At 46.8% G+C, this 18,278-nt stretch overlaps 1 protein-coding gene across 7 annotated transcripts in view; it reads left to right on the plus strand.

Annotated features, from left to right (window-relative positions):
• Positions 1-18,278, plus strand: part of FTO (FTO, alpha-ketoglutarate dependent dioxygenase) — a 331,224-nt gene that overhangs the window by 157,214 nt on the left and 155,732 nt on the right. The gene's annotated exons all lie outside the window — the stretch shown is intronic.

The following is an 18,278-nucleotide window of genomic DNA, read 5'->3' on the forward strand; positions in this document are numbered from 1 at the left end:
AATAGCGTCCCTAAAGTCTTTTGACAAAGTATGTTTCATATTCTGCTGGAATCTACTAGAAGGACACAAAGTCCAGGTAAGGCTTACGTTCAATCCAGCAAACAGTTATTGATTAAAAAAAAAAAAAAATCAATGCGTCAGGTGTTGGTGAAAGTGAAGGGTCGCTTGCGTTTGTCCTTAACCGCATGCAGCTTAAGGACATGGACGCGCACACGAATAAGGCGTGATATGGAAGGTCGCATGAGAGAAACAGAACACGAGAGCGTCCCAGAGACCCGAAGTCGGGTTGAGAAAACTGGGGACGTCTTCGTGGAAGAGGAGGTGCTTTTTACCTGTACCTCGGAGAGCGAACTGACTTTCAGATGGCGGAGTTGTCGCAGGTGTGGGAGAGAGGGCTGATTCTAGGCAGGCAAACGGTAGGCGCAGGGGCTCGGCTCTGGAGGATGCTCAGGTGTGTGCACAGAAGCAACGTGGTTCCTGTACCCAGTGCTTCGGGTACCTGTTTGGGGCGCAGCGGCGGAGAAGGGGGCAGGTGACTGGGGACTAGAGAACAAGCAAAAGGAGGAGAAGGTGCCAGCTTATGAGGAGCCTCGAATGGCGTGCTTAGAGATTTGGTCTTTCTTCCGGAGGCGATGGTGGTGGGAGTTGGTTTCAAAGACATTTAAGTCGGAAAGTGGTACAGTCTGATTCATTTTTCAAAATCGTAACCGGCGGCGACGCAGTGGAGAGATAGATGGCAGAGAGGAGAGGCTGGGGCCGTGGAGACCTGTCGCAGATATTCCGGTGAGAAATAACGAGGTTCTGAAAACGGGGCAGGGACGGAGGGAAGGAAAAGGGGGGTCGAGCTGTGTTTTGGTACATGAGGGGGGAGGCAGATGGAGTAAAAGGGGTCAAATATGTGGTGACAGAAAGAAATCCAACTATGGGAGGAGAACCCACAGTGTAAATATATATCTGCCTTCCTGTTAAAACGTACAGCTGCAACTTACCGGATCGTGTTAACCAATGTCACCGTAACAAAATAAAAATAAAGAAAAATAAAATAAAAAATAAATAAATACAATCAAATGGTACATAGAGCTTCCCCATGAGCTGGACGTTAGGGGATGGAGATGAGGAAGAGTCACAAGCAATTTTACAAGATTTTTAGTCTTACTACTGGATGGGTGGTGACGTTTACCGAGCTGAAGAACAGAACAGGAGGAAGTCTGGGTGCTTATCGAGTTTGAGGAGCCGGTAGAGCATCTCAGGAGATCAGGAAACATCGGTCTGGAGCTCGCTAGATTTGGGAGTTTCGTACATGACTTCAGGAGGCATTCCTTAGGTGCCCGGCACGTGCCAGGCACTGTTCTTCCAGATGGTAACCCATGCTTGAAAGCACCTGACCCACGGCAGTCATCTACATGGCGACAACAGCCGAAATAATCGGAGCGAGAGAGAGAATGCAGACAAAAGAGTAAAGAAGCGCAGGACTGTGGGGTGACCTAGTGTAGCAGACAAGCGCAGGACTGTGGGGTGACCTAGTGTAGCAGACAAGCGCAGGACTGTGGGGTGACCTAGTGTAGCAGACAAGCGCAGGACAGCCAGTGAGACATCCCGAGATGGCAGGAGAGAGAGGGTCGAAGAAAACCAAGAGAAGGTGGTGGAATCGGGGAGGTGAGTCATGCCAAACCCTGCAGAGAAGTCAGTGGCGTCAAGAGCGAGCCTGCTGCTGGTTCGCACAGAAGGGGTTCCAGCGGGATGTACGGGCAGAGGGATAAGAGGGAGAAGATGGGTGAGCCTGTCTCTGCATTTCTGAGATGTGATCTGAGAGATTTCTCAGAACAGCTCGGCCTGCTAGGCATGTTCATAGGTCAACCCCAGGTGCCTGAGGAGAAGCACATTTTAGCCAGAGGGGTTGTCGCAGTCAGCTCCCTTCCGAGTTCCTCCAGAAGTTCCTCTGTAGACATTCAGTGACTCAGTAGCTGACTAAATAAAGGCCGACCTAAAGCGATAAACATTTTAATTTGCAAAACCATCGTTGTAAATCACCAAATGGGAGGCGATGTAGCCATGCATCTCCAAAATTGCACTCGGCCCCGGCTGTGGTTTTGCAATTTATGTCGAAAACTAAAATTGAACTCTGTGGCATAAAAACAGATTGTTGATTTTGTGATTAATTGGGTCTCTGAGGCCAAGGAAACTGTTAATGGTGTAGACCAGTTACACAGGTGTGGTAGTATTTGCAGAGCAAAATGAAAAATCAATACTGTAACCACAGGATAGCTCTCCTAAAAACCAAGGTGTGTTTTGTTGCAAATTGCATGGAAGAAACTGACCCCCGAAGGAACAAACATACCTTCGTTATTACACAAGTGTGTGTCTATTTGTGGAAAAGCCGAGGAAACTGGTTGGGTATTATTATAATATAGCTGGGGGTACTAGGATAAGGATCAAATTGTTGCAATTTTGAGTCCAACTTCACTTACAGTTATGTGTGTCCTAAGGCAACCTCAGGCAGTAATCTCTAGAAGGGTTGTGCGGTCAGAAGCCAGGATACCTGGGCGATGCTTCAGCCTCTGCTAATCACATGCTGGTGTCAGACAGGTTTATTCGCGCCCCCCGCCCCCCTCCCGCCCACGTGTGTTCTGAGGTTTTCTGTGTCAGTGCCTCAGAGATTCATTGGCACACTTGAGTGAAAAAGTGTGGCCGATGCCTTCCATTAGCATCGTTAGGAATAAGACACACAAGAGGCCGTTTATATTTCTTCCATCCCCAGAAGTGGGGATTATACTTCTTTTAAGCCTGTGCATTTAGAGGGGCGCGTGGGGGATTCCTTTCTTGTTTCGTCTTTTGTTTTGGCAAGAGCGAATGATTCCTGCTTGCCGTGGCAGGAGAATCATCACAACAGACCACGTTAGACACAGAATGTCCAGCATAGATAGAATCTTTATGGACAGGAGTGCTGGGAACCAGGAAGTGACTTGCTCACAGGTCCCTGTGAGTGGGCCACAGCGCCAAGGCGTGAGAAGTAGGCGTCTCAACGTCCAGGCGAAGAGTCATACTGGGACCCTCTCTGCCATTTTCCTACGTCGAGTTGGTATTAATTACGATCCACGATCCAGTCGAAATTTACCACCAGCTTCTTAGCCTAGTACGTTATAAAGTTCTGTCCTCACAGGTCAGGCCTCACGCCGAGGTCAGAAGAATAAGATCCAGCTTAAAGAAAGGAGTGTTCGTGGAAATGCTATGAGCTCTTTCCAATGAACTGTGCCTCAGGCGGCCCTTTTAAACCGCTTCCGTTCTGTGCGACGTAAGGTTATTTGAGTGGTAGGGCTTGCGGTGGGTTGCGCTGGACGGATGGGCAGAGGGGGAGATTCGTTCCTTCCTTTCCCCATCTAGTTTGCTGCTTCTCATTGCAACTTAAGAAATGAATCGTGCGGTCTTTTGTAACGTAGAGATTAGTGCGGCCGTTTTAAAGTCCCTTTTTCGTGAGCTCTCTTAGGAGCGGACTCTTTGCGAAAGGAACACCCCCGTCTTGTCAGAATGACAGTGAGAACCCCACAGTTTGGATCACTTCCAGCGGCTTTGTTCCCCGAAAAGCGAACGAGATTTGATGAATAGAAGTTGGGTGTATTCGATGAGTCCGAGGGCAGGAAAGTGTCCTTGTGTCTGACGAGGCGCTTACAGTCAGGCACATTGAATATCAGGGGTAAAATCAGCCTTAATCTCCAAAGGGAAAACCCCAGAGCATGAAACCGTGCCCGCCACAAATGCCGTAAATCTTGCAAACCATGTAGGTTTTCTGTTTGGGGGCAACATCAAAGCCCAGCGACTCGAGAGGTGAAAGCGTGTTTGACAAGCACAACTTTCCCCGCGCCCGCTCTCGACGAGATCTGGCCTGTCTTCTGTCTGCGTTTCACCTCGGTGTGACTTCCTTTCTTCCCAAGGAGTGGGAAGTCTCACCTCCTCAAACCTGGAGCAGGCTGCGATGGTTTCTTTTCTTTTCTTTCTTTCTTTTTTTTTTTTTTAAAAGCGGGTCCCTCATCCTTCCAGCATGTCCTACCCCTGTGGTGGACAGCACCTTCTCACGGGCACTTCCCAGGGACCCTTTTATTTGTGGGAGAGTTTCAGAGCCTTTGGCTGACCGTAAGATCAAACAGCAGGAAGACAGTGGTTCCCTTCAGCTGAGACAAAGGAGTTAGTCTTTTACCTTAGAGTTTCCCTTGCTTTGAAAACCATCTTCTCTGCCGTTCCGGAAGAGACGCTTGATTTTTTTGTGAGTGTGTTTGTTTGTTTTTGTTTGGGGTGCCTCGGTGCTTTCTTTCTAGCAGATTGGAAATAAGTGACTGTATTTCTGTTTTTATAAGGAAAAATGCTTTTCAGAGAAACCAAATTATGGTTTCACAGAGTAAAACCTTTTCTTCAGTAAAAGTGTTTTTTTTTGGAAAGTAAGATGCGATAAGATGTTGCTTTGAAATAAAACCCAACTGTTCTAAAGGAATTGTATTCTCTAAAGTCAAACATTCCCACCTCCTGCTGAGTCCCTGGAAGACCCGGGTCCGGCTGCCCCTCGGGGTGGTCAGACAGCAAGTGGACGACAGCCGGGGCGGGCAATGGCTTTTAGGGTAAAGCCTGCCGCGTAAAATCTCATTACTGGCAAAGCACTTGGTGTCTGAGGATAGGTATTCCTGAGTGGAAGGCTGGCGGTGGAGCACGGTGAAGGGGCTCACTAAAATACCTTAAATCGTCTCCATCGAACATGTAGCATCGTTCGAGGTCAGACAGAGCTGAAACTCGAACAGCTGTACAACAAGCATCCGAGATTGTTTTTAATTGTGTCTCCTTTCTCTAACAGCAGTAATTCTTGTTTATATTGTCAAGAACCTTTCCACCGAGCACAAGCGCACCATACTTGAAGGTCAAATGCTTAACCCTTCTGCATGGTTACAATGAAAACGGGCCCTTTTGTTTTCATTAATGTATACCCCAGCCTCCTAGACGGGGAGAACGGGGGCCTCAGGCGTTCACCAGGCTGAAGTAACTTATTGTCACAGCGCCACAAAGAGAGCATATTTTCGTTTCCATACGACAGTTGCTTAGCTTTTGCCTGTGCACCCAACCACAAGGCGGCCCGGCCATTTATCAACAGGCAGACGCTTTGGGTACTATTTTGTTCCTTTGACCTGTGTTACTTTTAACTGACCCGACCAAATTGCTTAAAAATTTTTTCCCTTTCTGCTGTCAGTGTTTAAAGCTGCTTAATGTCTCTGCGGTGACCCTCCCCCGGCCCCTTTAACACTTTATATCCCTGTTTATCACAGCACCTGTTACTGTAGCGAACCATGAAATCACAGACGCTGTGCGGCTCTCAGCGCCGATAATGCTTTATTAAATATACACGGAGCCTCCCCTGACTCTGGGCTGGCCCGTGACGGGAAGCGGGCGGATGCGCCTGTGTCCACGGACCCGCGTGTGTTCATTTCGCGGGGGGGGGCCCGTCGGGAAAGTGCCTCGGCGTATTTACTTGTTTGTCAGGGCGGAGGTGTTTCCCACTCTGCTCCGTAAGAGTTAACGAAAGGGGCCAGTTCGGCAAACATTAAATATGAGCCTGCAACGCGAAGGCTTCTTTGTGACCGAAACAAAAATGCCGCAGCAGGTGGTGGACTCAAATCCAGGAGGGAGGAGGAGGCTCAGTTGTTGCCCATTTTTCTCATCCTTTCAAAATAGCCATTGTGTAACCCCAAAGTTAAAGGGCTGCCGCTCGGTCTCATGGACATGGTTCCCGCGTGACAGGGCTGTGCCCGTCCCTGGTTTCCTCCAGCGATTTCATCTCTGAGTCGGAATGTCCGACCACGAAACCAGGCAGGAGAGGCAGGTCTCTCGATGAGATGAGCCGCTGCCATCAGCTCATCAAACAAAGCACAGAACGGTCCTGACCGTGGCGAGCCGAGTGAAGTAGGAGTCCGTGCCGGCAGCAGTCTGTTCTGCGGGTTTTAGATCGTAGTGCGCAAGACAGAAACGGGGCTTTTGTCGTCCTTGGGGGCTCTCAAAGCGACTTTGTGGTGACCACAGTGCCGTTTTAAAGCTTAGGTGGGACTCCACCGTCTGTACCTGTTTATATCAAGGTGTTTCTTTGGAGGTGTAGCTTTTAAAAGGGATTGATAATCTAAGTTGGAATAATTGCTTTCTTGCCCTAAAAGTGAATGAAATGTAGTTTATGACTCTAGAACTTAGAGCATCAGAAGTGGGAGAGATTAAAAGATGGGTCAAAGCGCCAGGCAGACTACTGGGCAGATTCCCAGTACTGCCACGGATGAAGGTGCCACCAGGTGGCCCTTTCCTGCCAGTCCCTCTGTGTGCTCGTTGAGTTATCCTAATTGTTCTGTTTATTCCAAATCACGGTTGAGATGATTTAAGACAAGGAATGCAGTGTCGTGATCGTTCTCTTTTATAAATTCCTGAGAAGTCTGGAGTTGAAAACTTTATATCCATAAATTTGGGTTATTAATTGTGATCGGTATAGAGATGCTCCTTCGATCTCGTTCGTTCTTACACTAAGCGCTCACGCGAGCGTTGGCTATATTCCTAACCGGCGAGAAACTGCATTTCTGTGGCTGAAGACACACATGTAATCTAATGACAGCTGCCCTCAGTGGCACTAAACAAACATATAAACAGGACAGCGTCTGCCGAACTCAGGGACTTTTGTGACTTCCTGGATAACACTAGCATTTGGACGTTGGGGATTCCATCTGACTGTGAGAAAGGGTGAAAAAAATCCTAAATGATGATGTCACTTTCAACCTTGGTTTGGGCATTATGGCTCCGAAGGGTCTAAGATGCCTGGAGTGGATCTAGGTGGAAAGATCGTTTGGTAGGCAGGAGGCGCGGTAACCATCTGGTTGTCGTCTTGTGTATTCAAAGAATGATGCTCTTCCCTGTGACCTCAGGTCCGCTGTCCGCGTGTCCACGTGGGACTCCGGACAGTCAGGGAGTGAGCCTCTGTCTCTTCCACAGTAAAGACTGTCTCCGAACCCTCGTCTGTTCCTGAGTTCATTGTCAAGAACTTAGCATCATTTTTCCAGTTCCGCTAACCACCCTCACTCTGTCGCACAGAGTGAGGCCGTGAGGTCCCGGGCCAGTTGTTAAACACTCGTAAAACGAGTCTGCAGATGATACCACCAACCTCGTCGGCTCGTTAGAAGGATTAAATGAGATGCCGTATCCCCGTCTCAGAAAAAGCGCTGCACACGTTATTAGTCCTTTCATAGTCCAGTGGGTAAGAAAGTAAACTCTGCTACCGGACTGCCTGGGTTCAAGTCCTGCCCTGCCACTTACCAGTTGTGTGATCAAAGGCAAGTTACTTAGCTATAAATTAACAATAAAAAAACTGATTTCATGGAATTGTTATGAAGATTTAACGAGGAATACGTGAAAAGTGACTAGGACAGGGCTTGGCATAGGATAAATATGCAACAAGTGAGAGTTTTGTTACTGTTTTGTTGTTAATACCTTCCCGATGTATTTATATAGCTGCTGAAAAGTGTTTTTCTTTTCATAGTTACTGTTAATGCACTAGTCATATATATTTACACTGCTGATTTCATAGTCACTTAAATAGGTCCTCAATTCCAATTTGAGAACTGTGTACCCAGATCGTGTGTGTGTGCGTGTGTGTGTCTGTCTGTCTCTTCTGAATAGATGTGTGCCCAATAGCAAGTGATAATGACACAGAGGACTCTGTAGACCGTGGTGCTTATGGAGAGTGGCCAGTGCAGGGACAGCATTGGTCTTAGGTGGGCATCATCTGAAGACAAGTGCAGCAACTAACTGCTCATGCGGTCGTCACTGGATTATCTTTCAGTACCTGACTGTTACTTCATTTAGAGTTTTAATAGTCACATTGTCAGTAGCATGAGCTGTTTCATTAGAGTGAGACACGGCTCTGACCTCAAGAATCTTAAGAAAAATAAGATTTTTTTTTTTTAAAGGGTAGGCAGATGTATGCCATGAAATTTATTATTTATATCTTTGTTCTTCTAGGTCTACATTTTCGTTTTCATTGCCTCTAAACGAAAACGAAGAGTACTTACTTAGCAGATCAGCGCGAAACGATTATGTTAAGGTTATAACAGTCAATGAATGGGGCCTTCCAGTAGAGTAACTGTTTTATACATGACTTTTAAAAATCAAAATCAATTCTAAGAGCTTTATTGAATACAACGGTTATTTTATGTGACCCCTTTCGTCACCCTTCACTCCGTGTATATATTTTCTTACCTAGATCATCCACTCCTGGTGGCCAGGTACTGTGACTTTATGGGTGTCCACCGTATAGCAGAGACTCAAATCGGTTGGTTTATTGCGTGAGCATTTGCCTTCAGTGCATTCTGTTCTGTGTGTCCAGTTCGAACGTGCTGGGCCTGGAGTTAGAACAGCAGATTTCTAGTTGTAGCTTGGCCCCCGTACTAATTTTGATGTCCCATGAGCTATTGAGTTTAGCTGAACCTCAGATTCCTGAGCTGTAATAACGTGGCTCATCATCCCTGCTCTACCTAACTCAGATAGTTTTTACGAGGATTAAACGAGATAATGTTCATGAAAGCACTTTGTAAGTGTAACTCATTTTACACATATGTTGGCTTCGGTGACTGGAGTCTGATGCCTGGGTTAGATTCAGTTCTGTTTACTAATGGTGTAAAATTTGGCAAATGGCTTAACCTCTCTGCATCTCTGTTTTTTTTTGTTTTATCTGCAAAAGATGGAGATGGTAATACTTTATCTCATAGACTTGATTTCAGGAGTCGGTGATGTAATGCATGCGAGCAGCGCCTGGCACGTGGTAAGCGCTCGGTGACGTTCGCTCCTGCATCCTCACCAGCATCATCATCGTCACCATCCGGTAGGCAGCCAGGCTGGAGATGATTGGCTTAGCTGGTACAGTTGGGTGTCCCTGAACAAGGGCTTACGTAGTATAAAAATGACAATCGATTTTAGTCGCTTTGCTGGGGCTCTAAGTGACGATTACTCGAAAGTAGCTGACACTTATTGGCTGCTTATCATGTGTCGGGCACCATTCTTTTCTAAGGACCTTATGTGTGAAAGGTTGAGTCCTGTCCGCCCTCTGAAGTGGGTGCTATAAATACCTTCACGTCACAGGTGAGGAAACTGAGGTCCAGAGAGGGTGAGTCACTTGCCCGTGGCCAGCTCAGCCGCTCAGTCACGTCCCAGAGCCCGCATCTTCCCGCCCTGCTAAAATCCACAAGGACCGGGGGCCCCCCCGACTCACCAGCCGTGGTTTTCTCCTCACGGCAGCCAAGACGAGAGTCCTGCCCCAGCAACTCGCCTTAAATTTCAGTTCTGGTCCGTCCGGTCCCCCGCTCAGATGCAGTGACATTTAACGTGCAGAGCGGTGTGTGTGTGTGTGTGTGTGTGTAATTTCCCCAGCTCTCTACGCCCTATGTAGACATTTCCTCGTACTTCGTACCCCCCCGTCTGCCGAAGGTCCCACCCATGCTCTCAACTCCTCATGTCAAAACCCAAACTCTGCCCTCGTGGCTTTGGGGAGTTACTGACTCTCCCTGTGCCTCAGCCTCTTCTCTTTCCATTAGAGATGCCTCGTCTGTGGCTATCGCTGGGTTACATGGGATAGGGCTGGCTCAACGCCTTTGCGATACCTGGCACATAGTAAGCACTCACTAAATGTCTCTCCTGCCATTTTTGCCGCCATGCGGGGAGCAGTTCTCTGGGCCCGGGGACAGTTGAAGGATGTCGCCTAGGCGTTCTGGCTTCACCCTCCGGAGCAGTTAAAATCTCCACCGATGTTACTGAAAGAGAGGGTGGGCAGAAGGGGGGTGGGGAGCGAGAGATACAAAGGAGCGCCTTCTAACAAAGGGCCTTTTCTGCTTCGGTTCCTGTGCAGAAAACATATGTTCAGTGATGCAGGCAGCAGTTGGGTTAAAGACACACTGTAGGGCCGCAGACAAAAGGCGCGTACTCTTCCTGCATTCACAATGCTTTTAAACATATTCACTTGTCTCACTTGTTAGGGACTGAGCTGTCAGCTGGATCCTCTTGCAAGTGTGATTTCTTTTTCTCGTTCCCTTTGAAAGGCCTCCCCGCCTTCCCCTCTCCCCCAATGTTTTACACTTCATATAATCTAGTGTGCATGACAGGCCACTTCGGCCTGTGGGCCGCTGATGCGTAGGGGGGAGGAAGGACCTGGCCTGGTGGCGAGTTAGGGTAACTTTTTACTCGCCCGTGGATCGGAAGGCGCCGAGCCAGTTTTCGGCCAAACGTCGTCACTGGCTCAGTTGTGTAGTGCTTGGTGTAGCCAGCCACGCTTCGCCTTCAGTTGACAGGCCGCAGACAGATGAGTACAGTGAGGTTCTTAGAAGTGGCGGCTGGGAACAGGGTGGGCATCTGTGTGTTGTGGGGTTGGCGGAGTTCTCGCTTTTATTTGCAGGGCAGATAGCTTTTGATGAAAAGACAAAGATAAGGCAGGGCGCTGCTGAGGTATTTGGAGAGAAGTCGGCTGTCCTTCTAGTGTTCGTCCTGTGAAACATACACGGTGCCCACACTTCACTTCTAGGACCGGGTAGTAGCGCTCTGTGCCGTGTCTGTACTTCCGAACCTTTTTGTTTTCTTTATTGAAGGCTCGGCAGCTAGGGTAGGTTTGTTTTCATGACTGAGACTTGGGAGGATAATTTTATATGTATAACTTTTGAATCATGTATATGTGTACAATATACAAGTGTTACATAGAACTTTCACGTGTACTTTCTGTCACAGCTTCCATTGCAATAAACAGTCCATGAGAAACGTAAAACATCCTCAGGCTCCTGCTTCTGCCAGGGATGTGTCTTGCTCTTGGGGGTTCTGCCCCACCCCGCCCCATCTCAGTTTTCCCATCTACAAAATGGGAGTTCCATGATCACCGTACCTCGTAGAGCGTAGCGTAATAAAACAAACATACATACCTGTAAGACGATGGTCAATGAAAACTCTCTAGCGTCTTTGTAGAAATCTCGTGTTGCGTCTTCATTATCGAGTCAAGTTCAGGGCTTTTGTTTCTTCTTCCTCGTCTCTTACTCATACTCTCGGTTTCTCGATATCGTTAATTAGTTGAATTGCTCCTTCTGGAAGGCACCGGCATGTTCCAGGGAAGGAGAGGCTGCAGGGAGCAGGAAATCTCCCATGGGCTTAGAGCTCGAATGGATTGTTAGCTCATCTCAGCAGTGGAGGCACATTACCATCCTGTTAATGAACAGGCAGTCAGGTGGAACTCCCCCTATATAGTGTCTGCTGGTGTGAGGATGATTTCAACACCTAAAAATCCTCAGACATAAAACATCGTATAAATATTTTCTAATGAAAAGTGCCAACACATGTCAGAACTGACAAAGGAAACTACTGATAGTATTACAAGTTTTCGCGCTGTCATTTGAAAATCCTTGAAAGGAAAACATTGTGGAAATGTATACATATTCCCCTCAGACTGAAAAGAAGCCTGCAGAGATTTTAGTCATGGATAAAGCTCAGAGACCGCAAGCTGGGATAGAATTGCACCTGGTGACACCTTCTTCCGTGCCCGGACTGGAGTGTCACCCAAAGCCACGTAAGAGCAGAGAGAGTGTGTTGGTGAGGCTTTTCCTCCTAGCGTATAGGGGTTTCTGTTTGTTTGTTTGTTTGTTCGTTTCTTGTTTTTAAAGAAAGCTCATGCTTCAAAAGTTAGAATGATTCCTGGGCTTTCTTGGTAAGAATAATTATGCTGTTTCTTTCACCTCTCGGTGAATCAGCCCTATGATATAGACCGCATGTGATTGTAAGAGGAGACGTTTCTAAAACAAACAGATCTATCAGGCTACTTGGAAAACGGAGGCGGGAAAAAAGAACAATGATTTTGTAAACTCCGTAAAGGTCGAAAAAAAAGGCTTTCAGTAAGTATGCAGAGACTCAAAATCAAATCCCATTTCCTATCATAAGAAGCCCGTTGTTTTAGCCACAGTAGTTAATGTACTGTATGTGAAAGATTTAAGACTAGTTGGAAAGCTTTGCTTCTGTTTTATTAGGCTGCTATTGAAAAGCCAACAGCATAACTTCGACTAGGTGCTTTGAGATTTCTTAATGGGCTGTCAGGGGCAAGACACCAGGGCTGTGCTATACTAGGTCTTTCCTGTACATTAAAACAACAGGGGCCAAGCGATCACATACAGAAGTATGAATTACTTGATGCTTTCTCTGTTCCATATGGCCGGCCATGTCTTTGGCAATTAATCATGTACAAAATCAGTCGAGTGCTTTCTGAAGCATTGAAGTCAACATTTAGTTGTACCTGTGCCAGTGGGGGCAGTGGGGTTGCAAGCGTAAAATAGCAGGACGAGGGGCTGCTGGCGCCAGGGCCCAAGCAGCTGGCTTCTATAAACAACACTTTTTTTTCCTTTTCGCCTTTTTTCCCCCTCCCTTTCCTTCTCCTTCCCTCCCTCTCTCCCTTCGTCCCTCCCTCCCTCCTTCTCTTTCTCTCTCCCTCCCTACTTCCCTTTCTCTCTTTCTCTCTCTCTCTCTCTCCTCTCTCTCTCTCTCGGCAAACACATGGACTGTTTTAACCAGCTGGAGCTCTGAGAGCTAGCGTCCATTCCCTGCCCCGACACCCCAGGTTAAGCAAGCGTCCTGGGTCAGGCCATCTTCCCCTCCACAGCCCGGGCATGCCGGCAGTCACTCACAGGACTGTCCCGAGCCAGCCGTCACCCACACGAGTGTCCTGGGAGTTCGTCCAACACCAGGCGGGCTGCTGGGAAGCCGTAGCTTTTACTCAAACACATGAGGTATAGTGATTTCTGTACCGGTCGTGGGAGAAAAATGGGAGGTACTATGAAAGTAGCAGTTATTCAAATTCATGGTTCTGGTATTTTAGAATTAAAAAAAAAAAAAAAAAATCAGTGGCCATATTATCTTCTGTGATCTTTTTTCCCCCCAAAGTTTTACCCACAGTACTGCTGATGCTAGTAATAATAACGATTTGTAACACTCGCCGGGCATTTTGTGCATGCCAAGCGTTGCGCAAAGCGCTTTCCCTGCATTATCTCACGTAATCATCGCAAGAGCTCTAGGCGCTTTGGCCTAAACCCCTTCACAGATGTGGAAACCGATCAACGAGACATTTTCCCTGAATTCTTTCCCCACATTCTCGATGATTCTTAGCTCAATAGTGCACGATGGGAAAATGCTGAGATATGTCACTTAGTAAACTTCTGAGATGGCCGTTTAAAAGGAGTGGGTCTTAGGGACGAACCCCACCAAGTGTGTTTTGAGGTGAGAAGAAAAGGCCGCTGTGTCGGCAGCCTCTTGGAGACTTCAGCCTCTATGCCTCTTTCAAGACACTCTGGTTTGTCTCTGGCTTTCCTCGGCAAGGCGACCCGGGGGGGCGGGAGGGAGGGTGAGGGCAGCAGCCTTAAGTAGAGCAGTAGACGTGGCATCCAGCGGTGACTTGGTGTTATCTCTTAGCCGAGGTCATCCACGATGTGTTTTCTCAAATTCCGGAAACGGGGGAAAGAAAGTTTTAACGTTGTGTAAACACGGGCACCCCCAAAACCTCCCGCTCTCGGAGAAGGAGATAAAGTAGGTAAAAAGGCGGCGAGGAATGTTTATTTGTTCTGCGGGGCTGTGGATCCAGGCATGCTGGAAATCTGCCGTGGTGCCCAGTCCCGTTTAGAAAACGTGGAGGCATCACTCAGCCCAGAGCTCACAAAAGAGCCATCTTAAACTGACAATCAGTAAATGAAGGGAGACCCGAGATCGACCTCTCTTTGATGGGGCTAAGGCTATCTCAGTGGGTTCTGTGCCTTTCTTCTTTCAAAAAAAAAGAAAAAAAAAAAAAAAAAAAAAAGGAAAGAAAGGGGGGAAAAAAAAAAGTGCTCCTGGACTTTTGAAGAGGGGTGCCCTGGCTGGGGTTTTGACAGCCCATGGCCATGCCAGTGTGAAGAAATAGCTTTCCCAGCTGATAACATCTTAAACCGAGTTTCTTCACAAGTCGAACCTTTAGCCCTCGCTATCAGTCCCGGCATATCTTTGTAATTTGTGTGTGCAGAGGGGAGCTGCAGCCCTACCAGGAGGCAGATGTGAGGAAGAAAAGTGTTAGGCTCCGCACTGCTCTTTTGCTGGTGGTGAGGGTGTGAGGACGGGAAGGCGGGAAGGGTATGCAGAACCACCCTGCTGTGTGTGTACGCCTCTCAAAACGGGAAAACCAGCAGTAGAATTGTTTTTGTATTTTCATGAGCTAAGCAGAGGGATCGCCAGCCACATTTGTGGAATGCCTCCCGTTTTCATGCATTTCCTTAGAGTTCACTGATTTGTAAGGAGGATGGATGAAATCTGAGTTTTAGAGTTAAAGGCCTGCGAGAAGCTGTTATCCCATATCAGAAAGAAACCAAAAGAATGAAAGACTTACATAGAATTATTAGTAAGGAATAAATGCTGTAATTCTTTTAAAATCTCAAGAGTGTCTGAAAACCTTATGTGCTACAAATTCTACACATCACACATATGTCCCTGTGTGCTTTCTTTATGATACCCTTATGACATACTGAAAGTTACTGAATGTAAAAATGTATCCATCAAGAGATAGGTCAAATGCTCAGTTTTAATTGCATAAATTCAGAATTTTCCAAGAGAGATGTGAAAGTTAAACTCAAAATTCAAGGCTTCTTCGAGTTTTGGCTTTTCTTTTCTCGTTCTCAATTCTCTCTCCCCTCCCGCTCCTTTTTGCTTGTGAATTTTTTTACTTAGGTTTTATGTATAAAGCTTTGAGCTGGGAGAAACTAAAAACACTAGGGAATTCTTGGAGGTCCCTCGGATGCTGTGGGTTGCCAGAGTCTAATGCAAATTTTCGCTCCTGAAATGGAGACTTCTTTCTTTGGCTTACTTATTGGGAAGGTCTGTGTAGATGAAATGTGATCATAGTGTAGCAAAACTCTGTATTTTTAGATACATCCATCCAAGTGGGTATTGTTCTTCTAAGTGGGCCCCTAAGGATTGCACGTATTTTTCTTAATGCTATTGCTTAAAAATAGTTTTACAACTTTTTCCCTTAGAATTATCGTTAAGAAGAGTGTGACTCAAAAACCAGAACTTGTTTCACGTGTCGCGTTTGATCTCGAACAGCGCCCCCTGGCTCATCTTGTTCACCAGCCATGCCCTGGCATGCCGCTTGGCTCCGTTTATTCAACAGGCATCTGTCAGGAGCCACTTTCTTGACATGGTGCCATCTTAGGCGCCTTGGAGGGCATTAATAAGAAACAGGTATAGATCCCGACTGTCCTAATAGAGCTCAGACTCTGGAGGAAGAAGTGCAATGGAGTACGACATCATTTGTGTGATGCTCAGGGCTGGCACATGAGCAGAGGTGATCAGCTCTACTTAATTTGGTAGAAGAGTGTGGTTAATGGAAGACTCACCAGAGGAGGGGTTATTTAAGACATTTCTTAAAAAATTAGTAGTTGGTAAGCTATGCTGCTAGGTACAAGTCAATATATAGTATAGAACAGCCATGTATTTTCAGAGAACTGCATTTAGTTTTATATGAAATAGAAGATGAGAGGAGATAGATAAATTTTGAGAGGGAAGCAGAGACCTTTACTAAGAGGAGTTTTCTTGTTTTTTTTTGTTTTTTGTTTTTTTTGTTTTTTGGGACCTTTATTAAGAAGAGTTTTCTTGTTTTTTTTTTTTGTTTTTTGTTGTTTTGTTTTGTTTTGTTTTTGGTCAGGTGAAGGAATTTGGGCTTTTAACAAAATTATCATTATTCTTCATATCCTTCAATGTCAAGAACTGAAATGTATATGAACAGGTGGGTTTTGGTGGCTGAATCTCCTTGTCTGCCTTGACCCCGAGATACTTCCTAGAAACCCCAGGCCTTCGTGAAGACAGCTTAAAACCACTGCTGTACGTAATGCCAGATTTGAATTTGAAAGGAATTAACATGTTCAGACTTGCACTTTAAAAAGATAATTCTTCTAGGAAAAAAATTCATGAAAGGGGCGGGATTGACACAGAGGGACTAGTCTGGATGACAGTCCAAGGTCCAGATGAGAGGCGGCCTGCGCGAAGCCTCTGGCAGAGAGGACGAGCTGAGTTTCAGTCCTACGGCACGGAGCGGAATGACCAGATTTCATGTCCAGGTATGGGGGGAGCAGACGAGGGGGAGGGCGGAGGGCAGGGGTCTAGGTGTCCAGTCTGGATGGCCGCATTGATCGTGGCGTCATTCAGCACTCTGGGGAAGCGTGGGAGATGGAACAGACTGACGCAAAGCACAGATTGGAGAGCAAACATCCTCAGTTCAAACGTGGGCAAGTCGAGGCTGAAGCGCCACGTGTGAGGTTGAGGAGAGACAGCCGGTCGTTGGTCTCGTGGGGGCTAGAGCTCAGCGGGGTTCTCTTTGAAGGTAGGAGTATAGATGGCACTGGTCTACAGGGGACCCCCGAAGCCAGTGGGGGGCGATCACACCCAGGGAGAGAGCGAAGCAGAAGGAGGAGAGGAGAAACCAAGGGTGTAGCTTTGCGCCAACAGCAGGCGGGGGCCCCTGTGAGAAGCTCACACAGCAGATGCAGAAGGACAGGCGGGGTGGTGGCCTAAGAGGGAGAGGTGTCTACGAATGGAGAAACGTCAAGTGGAATCGGGACTCGTTCTAAAAATAAAACCCGCCCTCCGAAAATACAGATTTTCTGCCAGGCGGGATCTGCGCAGGGTTCCTGCTGGTCGTGTCCAGTGACGGCCTGCTTTCCTTTGGAAGTTTTTCGTCGAAAGTCATAGACACTTTGAGGAATCCTTTCGTTAAAATAGCACAACCTAGCACAAGGTCGATGAGCGAGTTTAAGAGGAAAGCAAACGCTCATCATCACGGTGGCGTGTGGACTGGGACGATGTCCCCCCCAAGAACTGTGGAGGGGTTCTCTTGTCATCCCCATTTCACAGTTGCGGAAAAGGCTCGCAAGCGGGAGGCGACAGCTGGGATTTCGACAGCCAGTGCCCTTTTTAACAGTCTCGGTCTTTTCTTGATAGGAGGGCGTTTCCATAGGTTTCTGTTGAAAAAGAATTACTAATGAGATGAAATCCGACCTCCAGTGCGTGATTCCTTAAAGCCGTGGCTTCCTTTCCCTGCGTTTTGTGGGGAGAGGAAGGAGTATGTGTTCTTGGTAATAGGAGCCTGTTTAAAAATTGGTACTTGTTTGAAGATAGTTCTGTGTTACCGCTGACGGGAAAACGAGCTATTTACATTTCCCTCATATCGTCCACCCTCCAGGAGCCGACACTCTCGTGAGGAGAAAAATCTCACTGTTCCTGCCGCTCTAGGAAGACTCTTGGACGCTCTGAAATTTCCTTTTGTGCAATAATTTCTTTTCCCTCTACATTTTACGAAATACTCTATTTTAGGGTCTGAAGGCTCAATCTGAGTTCACCCATCCTTTCCCAGTAACGTAAAAAAAAATGTTTTTGTAACAGAATTTGTTTTATCATTCAAATAGATTTCTCTATACTTTTTACTATTTATTAGATGTATTTATATGTAACTGTGTTCTCTGCGTTCTTTCTTGCCCTAAAAATGTGGTGAAAATGAATTTTAAAACATACGTTTTATAAAATTTTCATGTGATCAAACAGTACAGTTCTGTGAGTTTTCACATATGTGTAAACTCAGGTAAGCACCGCCACGATCATCTAAAAATCCCTTTATTCTGCTCGTATGTAATAAACCCTCGCCCGCCCTGGTCCCCGGTAACCACTGACTCGCTCTCTGTCCCCATAATTTGCCTCTCCCAGAATGTCAAATAAACGGGGTCATTCAGTGTTTAACCTCCTGCTACTGTCCCCTTACACACAGCGTGACGCCTCTGAGATCCATCCAGCTGGATGCCTACACCAGTTGCTCATCCCTCGTTATTTCTGTGCCGAATCTGATTGTACGTGGATGTCCCACCCTGTGTTTATCCATTTACCCACTGAAGGACATTTCGGTTGTTGGGGCAGTTATGACTCACGCTGTTGTAAACGTTTGTGTCCATGTTTTTGTACGAACGTGAGTTTTTATTCCTTTAGATAAATCCCTAGAAATCGGATTCCGGGTCATGTGTAAACTGTATGTGTGTAACTATAAGAAACTGCCGAGCTGTTTACCAGAATGGCCGTGTTTTGCATTCCCACCAGCGAGGTATAAACTTTAAAAAACGTTGAATGCTATTTTAAATGCTCTTGGGTCGAGGTTGGCAAATGATGTTTCACAGTTCCTCAGGATTTCGCGGAGATGG

Source organism: Pteropus alecto, unplaced genomic scaffold (genome assembly GCF_000325575.1).
Source record: "Pteropus alecto unplaced genomic scaffold, ASM32557v1 scaffold123, whole genome shotgun sequence".
Lineage (NCBI taxonomy): Eukaryota > Metazoa > Chordata > Mammalia > Chiroptera > Pteropodidae > Pteropus > Pteropus alecto.